Below are 16,931 nucleotides of genomic sequence, written 5' to 3'. Positions count from 1 at the left end.
TGAGACACAAGACCTAATGATTACTCTGCTGGATTTCAGTCTTACTGTGTTCCCATTCCTTCTCTGTATACTCCTATTCCTCTTTTGTGGAATAAGAGTGTTTATTCTGTGCTATTGTATGTTGAAAGCATATAAGTTGTTTTCAACACTTACAGGGTCTCTCGCTCAAGAATTTGCCTTGTGTCTTAGGAGATAGCAGGCATGAGACTTTTGAGGCAAGAGGCAGAATGTAGTGATTTGGATCAAAAATGTCCTTCAAAGTTTCATGTGTTCCTAATGTGGCTTTGTTTAGAGATGGGTTATTGGGAAATAATTGAATCATGAGGTACTTAAATTTATCAATGAATTAATTCATTGATAGCTGAATGGACTAACTGGAGGTAGGACCTAGATGAAGGACATATGTCAGTAAATGCATGCTCAGAATAGATTCATTTTCTTTATGACTTTTTCTTTTCCCTTCTCCCTGCTTCCCTGATGCCAAGAGATGAACAGTTTTCTTCTTCCATGCCCTTCTGCCATTATGGTTTGCCTTACCTCAGGCCCAAACAATATAGACACCAACCATGGAGTAAAACCTCGGAAGCCACAAGACAAGATAAACTTTTCCTCATCCGAACTTTCTTCTAAGTTGTAGCAAGTAGTTTTGTCACAGAAATGAAAAGCTGACTATCACATCCCTTGAATCCATTTCTGAGTTAGTAAAAATTTAAATATTTGAGTAAATTCATGCAATTTTTTAAAAGTTTATTTTTGATATATGTCTCAGGTTATTAATAACTTCAATGAGCTTATTACATAATAATTATAACCCCTAAAGAGAATCAACATTGGTAAAATATCCATACTACTAAAAATGATCCACAAATTTAATGTTATCCCTAACAAAATGTCAATGCCATTCTTCACAGAACTTAAAAAAAAATCCTGAAGGCTGGGGCTGAGGCTCAGGGGTATCACTCATACCTGGCATGTGTAAGGTTCGATTCTTAGCAATGCATATAAAAACAAGTCTATCAACTAAAAAAATTTTTTTAAAAATTCCTAAAGGTTTGGAGATATAGATCAATGGTAGAGTGTTTGCCTCTCTCATGCATGTGGCCTGGTGTTTGATGCCAATGACTGAAAAAATATTCTATGCTTTGTACAGAACCTAAAATATACAATATTGACAAACATTTCTGAGAAACATAATGAAACAAGAGGCACTATTCTACCAGACCCCAAATCTATTAAAAGATAAAGTAAATCAAAGGCATAAAAACAGAGACATAACAATGGAAAATAACAGCATCTAGAAGGAATCCATGCATCTATAAGCACTGATCTTTGACAAATGTGCTAAAAAAATACTTTGGAGAAAGAGTGCTCTTCAATAAATGGTGCTGAAAAAAACTGGATATCCACAGAAAGAATAATGAAACTCAACACCTATCTCTCACCACATGTAGCAAGTAATCTACTAAAATTAATTAAAGAAATAAATGTAAGACTTGTGACTCTCAAATTATAAGAAGAATGTATAGACGAAATACTTTTGGACATTGGAATTTACACATATTTTTAGGATAAGATCCAAAAAGCACAGTAAACAAAAGCAAAAATAGAAAATAGGATTATATCAAGCAGAAAAGCTTCTTTATGACAAAGGAAAAAAAGAGTGAAGACACAGCCTACAGAAATGGGAAAAAACTGCAAAGTATATATCTGATAAGAAATTATATCTAAAATATGTAAAAACTCAACAACTCAGTAGTAATAAAAAATCCAATTAAAATATGGGCAACAGACCTAAATAGATATTTTGTACAGAACACATACAAATGGCCAACAGCTACATGAGGAAGCACTCACAATCACAATAAGATATTACCTCACTCCAATTAGAACAACTATTATCAAAATGACAAAAGATAAACATATCTGAGAACATGTGGAGAAAAAGGATTCCTCCTACAACTCTGGAGGAAATGGAAACTATTATAGCAATTATGCAAAATAGTGTGGAGTTTCCTCAAAAAATAAAACATGTAATTACCATATAAACCAGAAATCAAATTTCTGTGTGTATATCCAAGTGGATTTGGTGTACTAAAGATTTCTGCACTCCAATTCATAGTAGCCTAGAAATAGAAAAAATCTTAAGTGTTCATCAACTGATGAGTTAGTAAAGAGTTGTTGTAGGGCTGGCGATGTGGCTCAAGTGGTAGCGTGCTCGCCTGGCATGTGTGTGGCCCGGGTTCGATCCTCAGCACCACATACCAACAGGGATGTTGTGTCCGCCGAGAACTAAAAAATAAATATTAAAAATTCTCTCTCTCTCTCTCCTCTCTCACTCTCAGAAAAAAAAAGAGTTGTTGTAAGTATACACAATGGAATATTATTCAGCTAAGAGAAATAGTTAAAATCTTTCCATTTTCACAAATATGGATGAAATTGGAGGTCAATATGATCAATGACATAAACCTGATACAAGTAGACTAGTAACATGAGATCTTCCTTGTATGTGGGAACTCATATAAGTTGGGAGTAGAATGAGTAGAATAGTGATTACAGAAAGCTAGAGAGTATAAGGGGAAGAAAAACATGATAGTTTATTTAAAAAATAGCGATTTGCAGTTAGGGGTTATAATTTCTGGTCTTACATTGCACGATAAGATGGCTACAGATTGTAATGTATTGCATATTTCAAAAGAGCTAGTAGGAAGTATTTAAATGTTTTTCCTAAAATGAAATGGTAAATTTTTAAAGAGATAGACATGTTTTTTCTTATTTGAGCATTAAAATATACACATACACCAAAATATCACTTGATACTACATATGTATTAATTATATGTGTTTATTTTAAAGTTAAATTAATTTTTTTAAAAAAATGAGCTTTGAGTTATATTTCTCACTTGTTACCTTACAAATCTTCATCATATAATCCAATGCATAAAGCTTAAAATAATGCATGCTTGTTTCTTGAATGCCCAAACTGATATGTTCTGTTAATATCTTCACTGGTTATCTCTCAGTGTGTAACTTATGTAAACACAGACCTCTCCTGTAATCGGGGGCATTTTCTACCCAGAAAGTGAGCGCTCCAATGCCTGACTCTGCTGCTGAATAAAGGCTTTGCTGAATTTGTGAGGTCTGTACCTGTCTCAGTCACTTTTGTACTTACACTTGGAATTTGCAAAGACTGTGTGTATATATATATAACCATATATTATATATATATATAACCATATATTATATATATAAAACCATATATTAAATATATAAAACCATATATTACTGAACTAGATTTAGCCAAGGTAAAATGTGCATGTAGTTCAAACCATCATAGTGTACATGACAAATACATAAAATTTTCTCTGTAAATTGAAAAATAAATACATACAAGGAGAAACTTCCAAATAAGTGAAAGTTTAAAACACAAAATTATTTTAGTCTGTTTGTAATGAAGACTTAATGTCTCCATTGGTACCAACATAGTTCAGACTACACATTCTAACTGGGATATTGAGGGTACTTTCAAAAACTATAGCATTTGCAAAGGTCCGGGAGGGATTGATAAATACCTACAAGGGTATTCTATGTATGCAAAATATGTGCACCATCCTGGAACTAGAAACAGTGTTGAGCCTGGTTCCAAATCAAGGCCTGAAGTAGCAAAGGGAAGTTGTATTGAAAAAGAGAGAGAGAGAGAGAGAGAGAGAGAGAGAGAGAGAGAGAGAGAGAGAGATCTGAATGTAGCATGGCCAGCTCTAAGAGTTGTGGCCTTTGGTTGAGGAACAGTCAGTGCCATGTGTTCCAGCTGAAAAGGAGTTAGAGAACATATACCAAACTATTCTTTCACTTTTTAATCCTCAGATGGTGGCTTTCATCAACTATATCTGACTAAAAGCCACATATCAAGGAATCTCCTTGATATAGCCTCTAGGGAAATAACACAGTAAAAATATTAAACGAGAAATTTGGGAGACTATTCTTTAGCACTGAATACCTGCACTTAGCAGCCAAAGTCCAGAGCAAGCCAAAATAAAATCACTCATGTCAGATGCCATGTAGTCAAATGGAAAGTTTAAGGAACCAGATAGATCCCCCAAAAGAACAGGGTTTTTTTTATGAAAATGGGAGATTCCAGTCTACCAAAGTCAGTGAGAATTTCTATTTTAACTCCTTTAAAATATAAATATTATATAATATAAATATTATAAAAAGAAAAATTTAAGAAAGAAAAGAAACTTCAACTGCTTGACACCAACTGACCATTTTTATCTACTTTAGTTTCCTTGAACATATCTTAAAAAGCTCTTTGTTCTATCACTGTCCTGTGGGAGCTCTCTAATGTTTTGGAGAATAGAAGCTGCCTAATTTCATGAATCATGAATAAAAGTCAGGTATAAAAATAAATTTCTGGTAATTTTTTTCTTCTCACAAGACAAATATATTGGGATATAGAGTAGATTCAGGAAGAGGATGGGAAATAAAAATATCCATTACATGTGTAATATATGTAAATACATAGTCATATGATATTAGAGGTCACCTTTAGAGAAAAGAGAGAGATTATACCATAGAGACAGTTGTCAAAAGGAAACATGTCCACTTGTTGCTCTTATTCAGCATTTTGGAAACATCTTAATGCTATCTACATGTGTGACAAGTATTATGGGGAAACAATTACAGAAAATACAGACAAAAGAAAGAAATATTTTCATCCTGTTCTTATAAAATAATTTAATATTTTATAGCATTTTGAGAAATATCACTTGATTGCTTCTCATTGAAAATATCACATTTTAAATTTGTTGTTTATTTTTTTTAGGTTGTCAATGGACCTTTATTTTATTTATTTATATGTAGTGCTGAGAATGGAACCCAGTGCCTCACACATGCTAGGCAAGTATGTGTACCACTGAGCTATAACCCCAGCCCCAAAAGATCACATATTTGCTTCTCTTTAAAACTAATTTTGTGCCCCTTTATTTTTATGAATAGAGATAATTAAGTCTATGTGAACTGCTCTAAGAATTAGTGAAATAAGAGAATCTGAGATATTTTCTACAAAATCCCCGAATCATTTATTCAACTAATTCTGTTTTAATTATATTCTGCTTATTTACTATTATTTATTTTTAATTGTATTCTCTCAGTGTGTTGGGAAATGGGATGAGTTCATTTTTAACAAATTTAGCCAGAGAGAGATTGACTCCCAGCCTCAATTCAGGAGGCAACAAACTGTAAATTAGATGCATTTCCATAGAGAGATCTGTTCCAAGGAACTTGCTCTGATAATTCACCTGGTAGAAGAGTAAATGAAAGATCTGCATGCTCACAATTCCCAAGGGGTCTCAGGAATATCATACAAACAACACTCTCACAATGCATGTTTGATATTTTCTACTATTGCTTTCCTAATACAGATTTTTCTATTCAGAACCTGTATCAACTTGAAAATGAGAATACCAAAACTAATACTTAAAAAAGTCTGTGTGATCTGTAGTTTCTATGTCTCTAAAAGTTCAAAATATTGAAGTAAATTCCTTCCAATTTCCTTTTTACTGAAGAATAACAAAATAAGGTAAGTAGAAAGGAAATTGCTTTTAATAATAATAAATATTATTTTGGAAGGTTGGAGTATGTGTAGATAATACTACTATACACATAAATCTGGATAGTACTTCACATCAGGGAGCTTATTCTCATTTCCCTATATTTTATTGGTGCATTATAATTATACACAATGACAATATTTATTCGTGTGTATTTGTATGTGCATACAATATAATAATATAATTGGCAATATCATTCCCTAGTATTTTCCTGTTCTCTCCTCTCATCTCTTCTCTTCTTTTCCCCTTGTCCCTTCCTTTACTTTACTGATTCCTCAGGTGTAAAATAAAGGTCATATGTGATAAAAATGAAGTATGAGGAATCTCCATATTCTTTCTGAGTGCTTGCATTCATTTGCAGTCCCACCAAAATGGATGAGTGTACCTTCTTCCCCACATCCTCCCCAGCATTTATTATTACTTGTATTCTTGATAGCAATTCTAACTGGAATGAGATGAAACCTCAGTGAGTTTTGATTTGCATTTCCCTATTTGCTAGGGATGTTAAACATTTTTCATTCACCTTTTGGTCATTTGTGTTTATTCTTTTGAGAAATGTCTTGAAACTGGAGAATATCATACTAAGGGAAATAAGCCAGAAAATCAAGGGTCATGTATTCTCTCTCATATGCAAAAGTCAGAGCAAATTGAGGTGAAATAAAATGAGCAGAGGTTTGATATTGTAAAGACAGAATGAAAATCAATGGAGTAGAAGGAGATTGAGAAAGAGGTAGGAGAGAGGAGAAAGAGGTAGGAGAGACGAGAAAGAGGAGGAAATACAGAATAAATTTGACAAAATTATGCTGTATGTATGTATAAATATACCACAGTGAATTTTAGCTTCATGTGTATATATAAAGTACCAATTAAAAAGATATAAATGAATAGAAAAGAGATCAATAAAATAGAAGAAGAGTAACAGAGGGAGAGAGGAGGAGAGGACATTGGGGGACACTCAGGACTGAAATGGAGTAAATCTCCTGACTGTATTTATGTCAAAATTAACCCAACTTCCATGTACAAATATAATGCACAAATAAAAGCAAAAAAAAGAGTAGCCTTCAAAAAATGAAGTATGAATAAGATACCTTAAAACGAAAAGGTAAGTGGTGATAAAAAGAGGACATCAAAGGGATTGCAGTGTGGCAGTTTATTAAAATGACTTTAAACATGTATGTGTAAATTGATCCTTATGTAGTTAAATAGTAGTGAAATAGTTATGGAAAATTATTGAAAGTAGAAGTTACAAAAGTAATGGAATCCAAGACCTAAAATCAATGAAATATGTATGAGAACTACGTGAAAAAGTTGAAGGACTGACGTATAAACCTTAAATATACTTCAGAATAATTTCTATCTTTCTCACCATACTACTTTACTTTTAGCTAGTTAATTTAGATTTCAATATGCCTTACAATTGAAAAGTAAAGAAATGTTTACTAGAAATGTAAATTAACTTGTGGATTTGAATAAGTCTCTGGCATGAATCAGGATACTGACTTTTCTCCTGACAGCAGTTTTCTCGTATAAAATTTTAAATAAGTATTTGTAGTTATCTATTATCTCTGAGTCACTGATAAATGGCAAAATTCTTTCATTAAGATGATAAAATTACTTGATAAATGAATAATTGCAATGTAGATAAGTCAATTAACTAAAGCAAAAGACTAAACTTTAAATGCTTAGAATATTAAGTAAATAGTTGTGCAAAAAAAAAAAAAAGGTACAAACAAGCACAAAATTCTCATGCATGGGGAAACCAATGTGATTATTGAACATTGACCCAGTGGATGTATGTGTAGGAAATTAATGTTGAAAGTGTTTGAATTTCTTTCTCAGTTCCACATAATTTAAAAGAGATTTGTTGAAATACAGTGTCCTCACTCCGTGTGGAGATAGTAAGAATATTCACTTAACTAGTAGGCTATGGGTGGGCCTTTCTTGATGATTCTCATAACTCCAGATTTTCTCCTTCTTATTCTGTTACTATTGCTACCTTGATCTTTCTACTCTTCTTAAAGTGAATCATGTGATTCCAGGTCTCCATGCTATATCTATTCTATGGACACCTGGAGGTAGAAACCAGAAGCTTCATTTTAACTGCCTCCACAGCTAATTTTTATGTCAGATAATGTTTGAAAACCACTATTTTGGAATATCCTCAACACAGTCACTTCTGATTTTTATTGAATCCTCACCATAACTCAAGGAGATAATTATTGACAGCTTTCTTATACAGAGGAAAAAATTTGGTTTCACAATATTTAGCTTATTTACTCAAAGCAACTGCCTTTATTTGTAATGCTGTGAACTGAAATTCGGTCAGCTGGTGTCAGGGTTTTGCATATTGCCCTGCAAAGATTTACTACATCCTAACTTCTATAATTATATGGCCAACTTGTAAGAATGTTTTGTCTTTTAACTCTTATGATCTATTTGTTGAAAGTGTTTGAATTTCCCTATTACAGGTGAAACAAATTGAAGATAATGGCACTCATTAATGAAAGTCAACCTGAAGAATTCATTCTACTAGGCTTTAATGAGCTACCTTGGCTAGAGCTTCCTCTATTCATTATTCTTCTGATAACATACCCCATGACCCTGATGGGAAACTGCCATCATTCTGGTGTCCAAGTTAGAGCCCAGTCTCCACAGTCCCATGTATTTCTTCCTCACCAACCTCTCCTTTTTGGACATCTGCTACACCACAAGCATTGTGCCTCAGATGCTCTTTAACCTGGAAGCTCTAAGAAGACCATCAGCTATGTGTGGTGTATACTTCAGCTTTATTTCTCCACATTATGGGAACCACAGAATGTCTTCTCTTGGCTCTCATGTCTTTTGATCGCTATGTGGCCATATGCAGACCTCTGCACTACACCCTCATAATGAATCAGCGCGTCTGTATCCAGTTAATATCCATTGTATGGCTGAGCGGAATTACTTATGCTATCTCAGAGGGCACTGTTACACTCCAGTTGCCACTGTGTGGCATCAACAAACTGGATCACTTGGTGTGTGAGATTCCAGTTCTTACAAAGACTGCCTGTGGTGAAAAGGAAGCTAATGAGCTTGCACTCTCTGTGGCATGCATTTTTATAGTAGCTGTTCCTCTATGCCCAATTCTTGCCTCCTATGCTAGCACTGGACATGCTGTACTTGGTCTTCAATAATTTAGTTTGGAAAAAAATCTACATTTAAAAACTGGAAGATTTCTGACAGAATTTTTGAAAATTTCACACAAACACACAATTTAAAAATTAAAATTCTATCATGGTAAATAATAGTTTTGACCACATTTATTAAGATATTCTTATCTATTTTAGTTGTTTATGCTGGAAGATTAAGCATTTACAGTTTTGCAGCAAAACCCAGAAAGGTTAGTGTCTGAAGTACAGCTATGAAACTGGTTGTAGTTGTTCTGAGTTCTTTCTTTAATTATTTACCTTTTGGGACTAGTTCATGTTCTTATGAAACTTTAGGCCTACAGAATTACTATTTTTAGAAGCTTGAGTCATGTCTAGACTCTGAGAAATCAGGGCTTCTGAGAACTATATACAAATCTCAGGAAAAAATATACTGAGCAAATGAAAGGAGACAGGCGCAGACATGTTTTGTTTGTACTAGACGGCTGCACAATTCTGGGGTACATATGTTCAGTATATTTGAAAATTAAAGATATATTAATTAATTTTTGAGAAGTTAATTAATATTTGAAGCTCTGAAAGTTTGCCCTACCCTTAATGTACAGCATGCACAATACTCATATTACCCTTTGGTATAAGGCATGTTCTCAGTGAACATGTTCTAAACTTTTCTCATTTTCCCAAGCAAGTTTATCTAGAAGAACAGAAGACAACAAAACATTTTAACCTCAGTTGTAAAGACTCTAAAGGTTATAGGTTATTTCATGTCTTGCTCAGGGGCCTTATTTATATCATTCCGTGCCTACCTTTATGATTTTTGTCAATCATATAATGCTCACTTTCCTATGGGAAGCTTAGAATATTTCTTGGTGGCCCAAGACCTGCTTTTTCAGTCTGACCAAAGGTCAGTGATGAATTGGAAACTGTTATTCAAGTAAAGAATGGTTGTAAGTATGAGCTGTAATTATCCCATTAGAGATTGGTGGAGATTGCACATGACACTCTGGTCATTCACAGATAGATCATGTGCCTTGGATCTTTTAGGGCACAATGTGGTTGACCATGTACTTTATCAACTAAAATACAGAAGTTTTACAAGTGAAAAGGAATGTCATTAAAATTTATACTTAAAATTGGATACTCCAAAGCATATTAGATTATGCTCAAAGATCTTTTAAGATCTGCTCCAAATTTGTTTTTCATGATATTAATAAACTCCTTTACAAAATCTCCATCTTCTTATCAGTGTTCTAGACTAAAAATATCACTATTATGTTTGATTTATTTCTTTCCCAGAAGATTCAAATATAGTTAAATTTCCATGTCAATCTCCTATATCAATATCTCATGCTTTTTCCATTTTTTACATTTTAAGTACACTTATTCTATTTGAAGCCTTCGTTATTGCATAGAAGTTTGCAAAAACTTGAGTTAACTAAGTTCCTATGTTTTCATATTTAAAACTAATTTTTACTTTTCTAAATATGATATAATTTCAGAGTTTAAAATCCAATAAGGTCTCATCCATGTTTTCTTCACCTTCCAAGAAGGTATAAATATGATGAAAATTTAAAATTAAGAGTGAAGTAAGATCCTACAAAATGGAAGAAAATCCTTGCCAGCTATCCTTCTGACAAGGGATTTTATCCAGGAAAGAACTGAAAAAACACCAAAATAACAAAATAACCAAAATAACAAAAAAAGGTTAATGACAAGTAAACAGATATTTCCCAAAAGAAGACATAAAAAAGAACAACAAATATATGAAAAAAATATTCAACATTCTTAGCAATCATGGAAATGCAATACAAAACTACATTGACATATCATCTCATTCTAGGTAGAATGTCAATCATCAAGAATACAAATAATTATAAATTCTTGTAAGAATATGTGGGAAGATGTACACATACACATTGTTGGTGGGACTCTAAATTATTATAAACAATATGGAAATCAGTATAGAGATTCCTAAAAAATCTAGGAATGGAATCACTGATATTTAATCACTGACTATAATCATAATACTCCATGGTATTTATCCAAAAGGACGAAAATTAGTGCATACCATAGTGATACATGTATATGTACACTAATGTGTATAGCAGTACAATTTATAATATCCAAGTTAGGGAACTATGCTGGGTATCTACCAAGAGATGAGTAGACGAACACAATATACAATGGAGTCTTAATACTCAATCATGATAAAGAATAAAACTGGGCATAGTGGTTACTCAGGAAACAGAGGCAGGAAGATTGACAGTTACAGGCCAATCTGGGCAACTGAGGGAATCACTGTTTCAAAATTTTAAAAAAAAATGAAAGGGTTGCATATGAAGCTCAGTGGTAGAGTACTCTGAGATCAGTCTCCAGTACCACAAAAATAAAATAAATGAAATGGTAAATGGATGAAACTCCACATAGTTGAAATAAATCAGACTCAGAATGTGAAGAGTTGAATGTTTTATTTTATCCAAAAGCTAGAGATAAAGAGGAAGTAAAAACAGATCTCACAAAAATAGAAGAGAGATTAATAGAGGAAAGGGATGATGGAAGCGGGAGAAGGGCAAGAAAGAGGAGGTATTGGAGAATGAACTCAACCAAATTATGCTATGTGAATGCGCAAATATATCACAAGAAATCTAACTTTTATAGATAATTATACTGCTCTAATTTTATAAAAAAGAATTAAGATCCATACAATAGATTTAGGCAATCAGGGGGAGAGAGAAGGAGAGGAAAAGGAAGGTATTGGGGAATGAAATTAACCAAATTACGTGCATGTGTTATGTCACAATAAATCCCACTATTATGCATAATTATAATACACCTATGATAGCAATGTAAATAAAATTATGCATCAAAATAAAATTATTAAATATATCTCAAGATGCAGATTCCCTGGGGCAGTACATAAGAACAAAATGGGGATATATGTTGAACCAGAACCAGGCACCAGAAACAAAGATAGTATTAAAAAAAAGTTTATGTCCTTAGGTGATAAGAGTTTCACAATGAGTTTTAACAGTATTTCATTTTATTCTTAAAATGTTTTAAGTATACACACCAATGGGATTCATTTTCATATTTTAATACATGCAAATAGCAAGCACTAATAAAACATAGCCTCCCATGCTGGGGTTGTGACTCCGTGGTAGAATACTTGCACCTGTGAAGCACTGGGTTTGATCTTCAGTACCAAATTAAAAACAAACAAACAAACAAAAAAAAACCCCTAGCCTTCCTTTATCAACTCATATCATTCAGAACCTCTAACAAGTACTAGTCTACATTCAGAGAAGCACTTCATATATGAAAGATAAATAAAGTTTATATAGTAATTTCTTTTTAGTAGTGAATATGAATTATATAGAATAATGAGTTTCATTTGGGCATATTTGTATATGCATATCACATGCTATGATCATATCCAATCTCTGTAACCCCCCTTTACCTACCCTTACCCTCCCTTGATCCATCTTCTCTTCACTAGCAGTCTCATTTCTATGTTCATGTGGTCTGTTGGTTTTTCTAGATGCCAAATCTGCAATAAAATCTGATACTTATCTTTCTGTGTCTTTGGGGGAGAAAGGGTACAGTTATCAGGAATTAAACTCATGGGCACTAGACCACTGAGCCACACCCCATCCTTATTTTTTATTTTTATTTAGAGACAGGATCTCACTGAGTTGCTTATCACCTCACTTATGCTCAGACTGGCTTTGAATTTGTGATCTTCCTGCTTCAGCTTCTGGAGCACTGGGATTATAGGTATGGGCTACCGCACCTGGCTCTGTGTCTTTTTATTGAACTAAATTGATGATTTCTAGTTCCATTTAATTTCCTATAAAAAACACAATTCTATTCATCTTTATGACTGAATTAGACTCCATTGTGTATGTATATACCACATTTACTTTATTCATCCATTCATTGGTATTCACAGAGACAGATTCCATTGTGAATAATGCCTTGGTAAACATGCATATGCAAGTATCACCATAGTATTGTGCCTTTAATTCCTTTGGATATACATTAAGGAGTGGTATAAATAGACCATTTAGAGCTTCTATTTTTAGTATTTTGAGAAACCTCCATATTGACTGGTTTCTATACTGCTTGTGCTAAATAACATTTCTACCACCAGTGTATAAGAGCTTCTTTTTCTTCTCATCCTCTTCAATATTTATTGTTTTCATGTTTTTGGATGATTGCCATTCTGACTAGGTGAAATGAGATCTCAATTTAGTTTTGATTTTCATTTTCCTAATGGTTAAACTTGATGAACATTTTTTCATAGAATTCATAGACTTATTGGTCATCATTTGTACTTCTTGCTTTGATCAGTGTCTCTTTAATTCATTTCTCCAATTATCAATTGGGGTTTTTTTTTTGCTGTTAAATTTCTTGAGTTTTCAATATATTCTGGATAATAATCATCTGCTTTAAGAGAAGCTGGCAAAAATTTCTCTCTTATTTTTTAGGCTGACTCTTCACTCTTTATTAGTTTCCTTTGTTGTGCAGAATCTTTAATGTCATTAGTCATCTTTTGCTATTATTTCCTGAGTCATGGCCTATGTCTGTATCATTAAGTGTTTCCCCTATGTTTTTTTTTTTTTTTTTTTTTTTTTTCTAGCAAAGTTTTAGGTCTTGCTTTTGGGTCTTTATCTATTCTGAGTTTATTTTTATATGGGATGAAAGATAGGAATCTAATTATCATCTTCTACAAATAAATATTCAATTTTTTCCAGCACCATTTGTTAAAGGGATATGTTTTCTCCAGTATATGTTTTTGGTTCCTTAGTCAAGAATCAGGTGACTGATGTTGTAAGGGGTTATTGTGTCTTCTATTATATTCCACTGGTCCATATATGTGTTTTTATGCCAGTACCATGCTATTTTTAACATTATGGTTTTGTTGTGTGTTTTGAAATTAGGTATCGTGATACTTCAGCATTATTCTTTTTACTTTTTATTCAGAATCATTTTGGCTACTAAAGGTCTTTTGTGAATCCCTATGCATTTTAGGATTAATTTTTTTTTCTTTTTCTTTTTTTCAGTTCTGTGAAGAATCATTGGTATTTTGAAGGGGATTACATTGAATGTGTAGATTATTATCAGTAATATTGTCATTTTAATAATATTAATTTTGCAGATCTGTGATTGCATTCTGGTGTCTGCTTTCATTTCTGCAATGCTCTATAATTTCACTGTAGAAGTATTTTACCCTCTTGCCTAGATTTACTCCTAGGTTTTATTTTATTTTATTGAAGTAATTGTGAATGGGATTGGTTTCCTGATTTCTTTCCCAGTGGTTTTGTTATTAGTGTGCAGAAGATCTATGGATTATGTATCCTATTATTTTGCTGTATTTGCTTGTCATGATGGTCTCAATAGGTGCAGGAGAAACTTCAACATAATTCAGCATCACTTCATGAGAAAATCCCTAAAGAAACTGTTTTTAATCAGTTTTTTTTTTTTTTTCTGTGACTAAAGGACCAAACCAGAACAATTGTAGAGGGAAAAAGTTTCTTTGGGGACTCAGGTTTCAAAGGTCATAGTACAAGCATAGCAGTCTCCATTCAGAGCTCAAGTTGAGGCTGAACATCATGGTGGAACAGTGTGGAAGAGGGAAGCAGCTCACATGATGATCAGAAGACCCAGAGATAGATCTCCACTTACTAAATACAAATATACATGCCAAAGCCTTGCTCCCAGTGACCCACCTCCTCCAGCCACACCCCAATGGCCTCCAGTTGCCACTCAGATAATCCAATGAGGGGATTGATTCATTGACTGGGTCTCTCACAATCCAATCATTTCCCCACTGAACCCTCTCACATTGTCTCATGTGAACTTTGGTGGACACCTCATATGCAAAACATAACAAAAACCAAGTATGGGAGGATATAAACCATAGCCAACATCATAAAAAAAGTTTTTTTTTTTTAAAGCATCTCCTCTAAGATCAGGAAAGAGACAAGATGTTTACTTTCACAATTCTTATTTAATAAATATGACACTGGAAATTTTAGCCAGAGCAATTAGGTAAGAGAAATAAATAAAAGAGAAATAAATAGAAAAAAATAGGAAAGGAAGAACTCAAATTGTCCCTTTTTACATTTCTTATGCTGGTTGTATCATTCAACTCTAGTTTGTTCTTACAATGGGCACCACAAAGTATGTCCTATTGGTGGTGATGACCTATGAATATTATGTAACTGCTTTTCAACCCTTGCATTACACTGTCCTTTATGCACACTTGTTTCTGTCCCTAGTTGGCTCTGGTTTCTTGGATAAGTGATTTTACCACTTAGCATTTTCTTCCCTCTTTCCTTACTCCTTCTGGGTATCTATTTCTTTCTGAATCATCAGGTCCTTTGGCACTAAGCATTCTAGTACTGGGTGCTTTTATGAGATCAGCTTTTTGTTGTTGTTGCTGTTCTAATTAGTTATACAGGTCAGATTTTTAGATTCACATGTAAGTGAGAATTTGCAGTGTTGTCTTTGGCTTATTTCACTCAACATGATATTCTCCAGTATTGTGCTATTACAAAAATCAGGATTTTCTTATTTTTTTTCTTTCTTTTTTTTTAAACTTATTTCTTACACACATGGCAATAGTGGAGTGCATTACATTCATAAGTATCCATTCACAGCACAATTTTTTGTAACTCTGTATATAAAGTATGTTCACACCAAATTATGCCATTATGCATGAGCTCTCTTTTTTTGCATACAATTCTTAATACACCTTTATACCACCATTTATCATATCTCTGTTTGTATATAAGGTATGTTAGTCGGACCTGGTTAGTACTTGGATGGGATTTTCTTATTTTTAGAGATATTCCAGTGTGTGTGTGTGTGTGTGTGTGTGTGTGTGTGTATTTATTTTTTTCATCTGTCAATAGTCACTTAAATTTTTTATTTATCTTGGTTATTGTGAATTATACTGAAATGAACATGGATATGAAGATATCTCTTCAAAACAGTGATTTCTGTTTGGATACGTGCTCGAGAATGAGATTGTTGGATCATATAATAAATATATTTTTAATTTTTAAGGAATATTCATAGTTTTTTCCATAATGCTTATAAAAATTTACATTATAACCTATGTACAACTTTGGCAACATTATTAACTTTTATTTACATACTTTGCCAACATAATTAACTTTTTTCTTGTCCATGATTGAAACCTTACCAGATGTGAAGGGCAAGATAATAAGTACTAAGAAAGAACTAGACTCTGAAATCTGAGCCACAGGAAAGCCTAGAATCCGGACAGGCGTGGTGATGAATCAAAACTGGAATCTAGTTCTTTGGGGACTGATTTGGAACCTGTAGGCAGGGTGTGACTGTGCTAGTGTGAAGAATAGGCTAGTAGGGGAAGATTCTGGGTGCTAGGTCCACCATTACTGGTTTGGTCCTGGGTTTATCTTGAACAGGTACAAGATAAACTTATTCAAGTTGTGATATTCAGCAAAGTCAAATGCTTATTCATTCTTCATCTCACATTACTGTAATCTGATTTAAACATTATACAATGTATAAAAAAATAAATCACAGACATCACACATGACTTCACTATTATGTATAGTTTAATGTTTTTATATATAATTTAAATTTAACTTAAAAATAAAATATAAATAAAATAGTTAAAATTGCAAAGGAAGGATATACATTTTTTTATTTCTAGTTAAGAATACATTAAAGAAATCCAATCACTTGCCTTGATATTATAATATTGTAGGATTAATCATTTATGTATGCAATGATTTCATGTCATATTATAAGAATGTGTACTGAGAAGTAAAAAGCTGGAGAAGAGTAGTTTCTACAGAAACTTCTTAGTCTTAGAGATTGAATCTTCATTCCCCATAACTCCTCACTTATAAGAAGCACCTATAAACTTCAGATTTAAGGTCTTTGTATAATGTTATATGCTGTTTGTGTAAGGACAATGAGGATCTGGAGGCTAAGTGGGCAGGAAGGATTGAAATGTTTTGCAGAGGAACTGATTTACAATTTTCTGCTAGAATTATTTCTTTTAAAATTATTCTGATTTCTTCCCACTGAGTGAACAGTAGAGTTCACAGAACCACTGAGACTTCACTTCCTTCTACTCTGTTTTGGGATTCATTATCTCATATTATAAGTGTTTAAGTGCAACA

At 33.1% G+C, this 16,931-nt stretch overlaps 1 pseudogene; it reads left to right on the top strand.

Annotated features, from left to right (window-relative positions):
- The first annotated feature begins 8,092 nt into the window (after positions 1-8,092).
- The window catches only part of LOC113200094 (olfactory receptor 2J1-like), a 103,520-nt pseudogene continuing 94,681 nt past the window's right edge, over positions 8,093-16,931 (top strand).

Source organism: Urocitellus parryii, chromosome 8 (assembly GCF_045843805.1).
Source record: "Urocitellus parryii isolate mUroPar1 chromosome 8, mUroPar1.hap1, whole genome shotgun sequence".
Taxonomy (NCBI): domain Eukaryota; kingdom Metazoa; phylum Chordata; class Mammalia; order Rodentia; family Sciuridae; genus Urocitellus; species Urocitellus parryii.
This window is presented reverse-complemented; position numbering and strand designations above follow the sequence as displayed.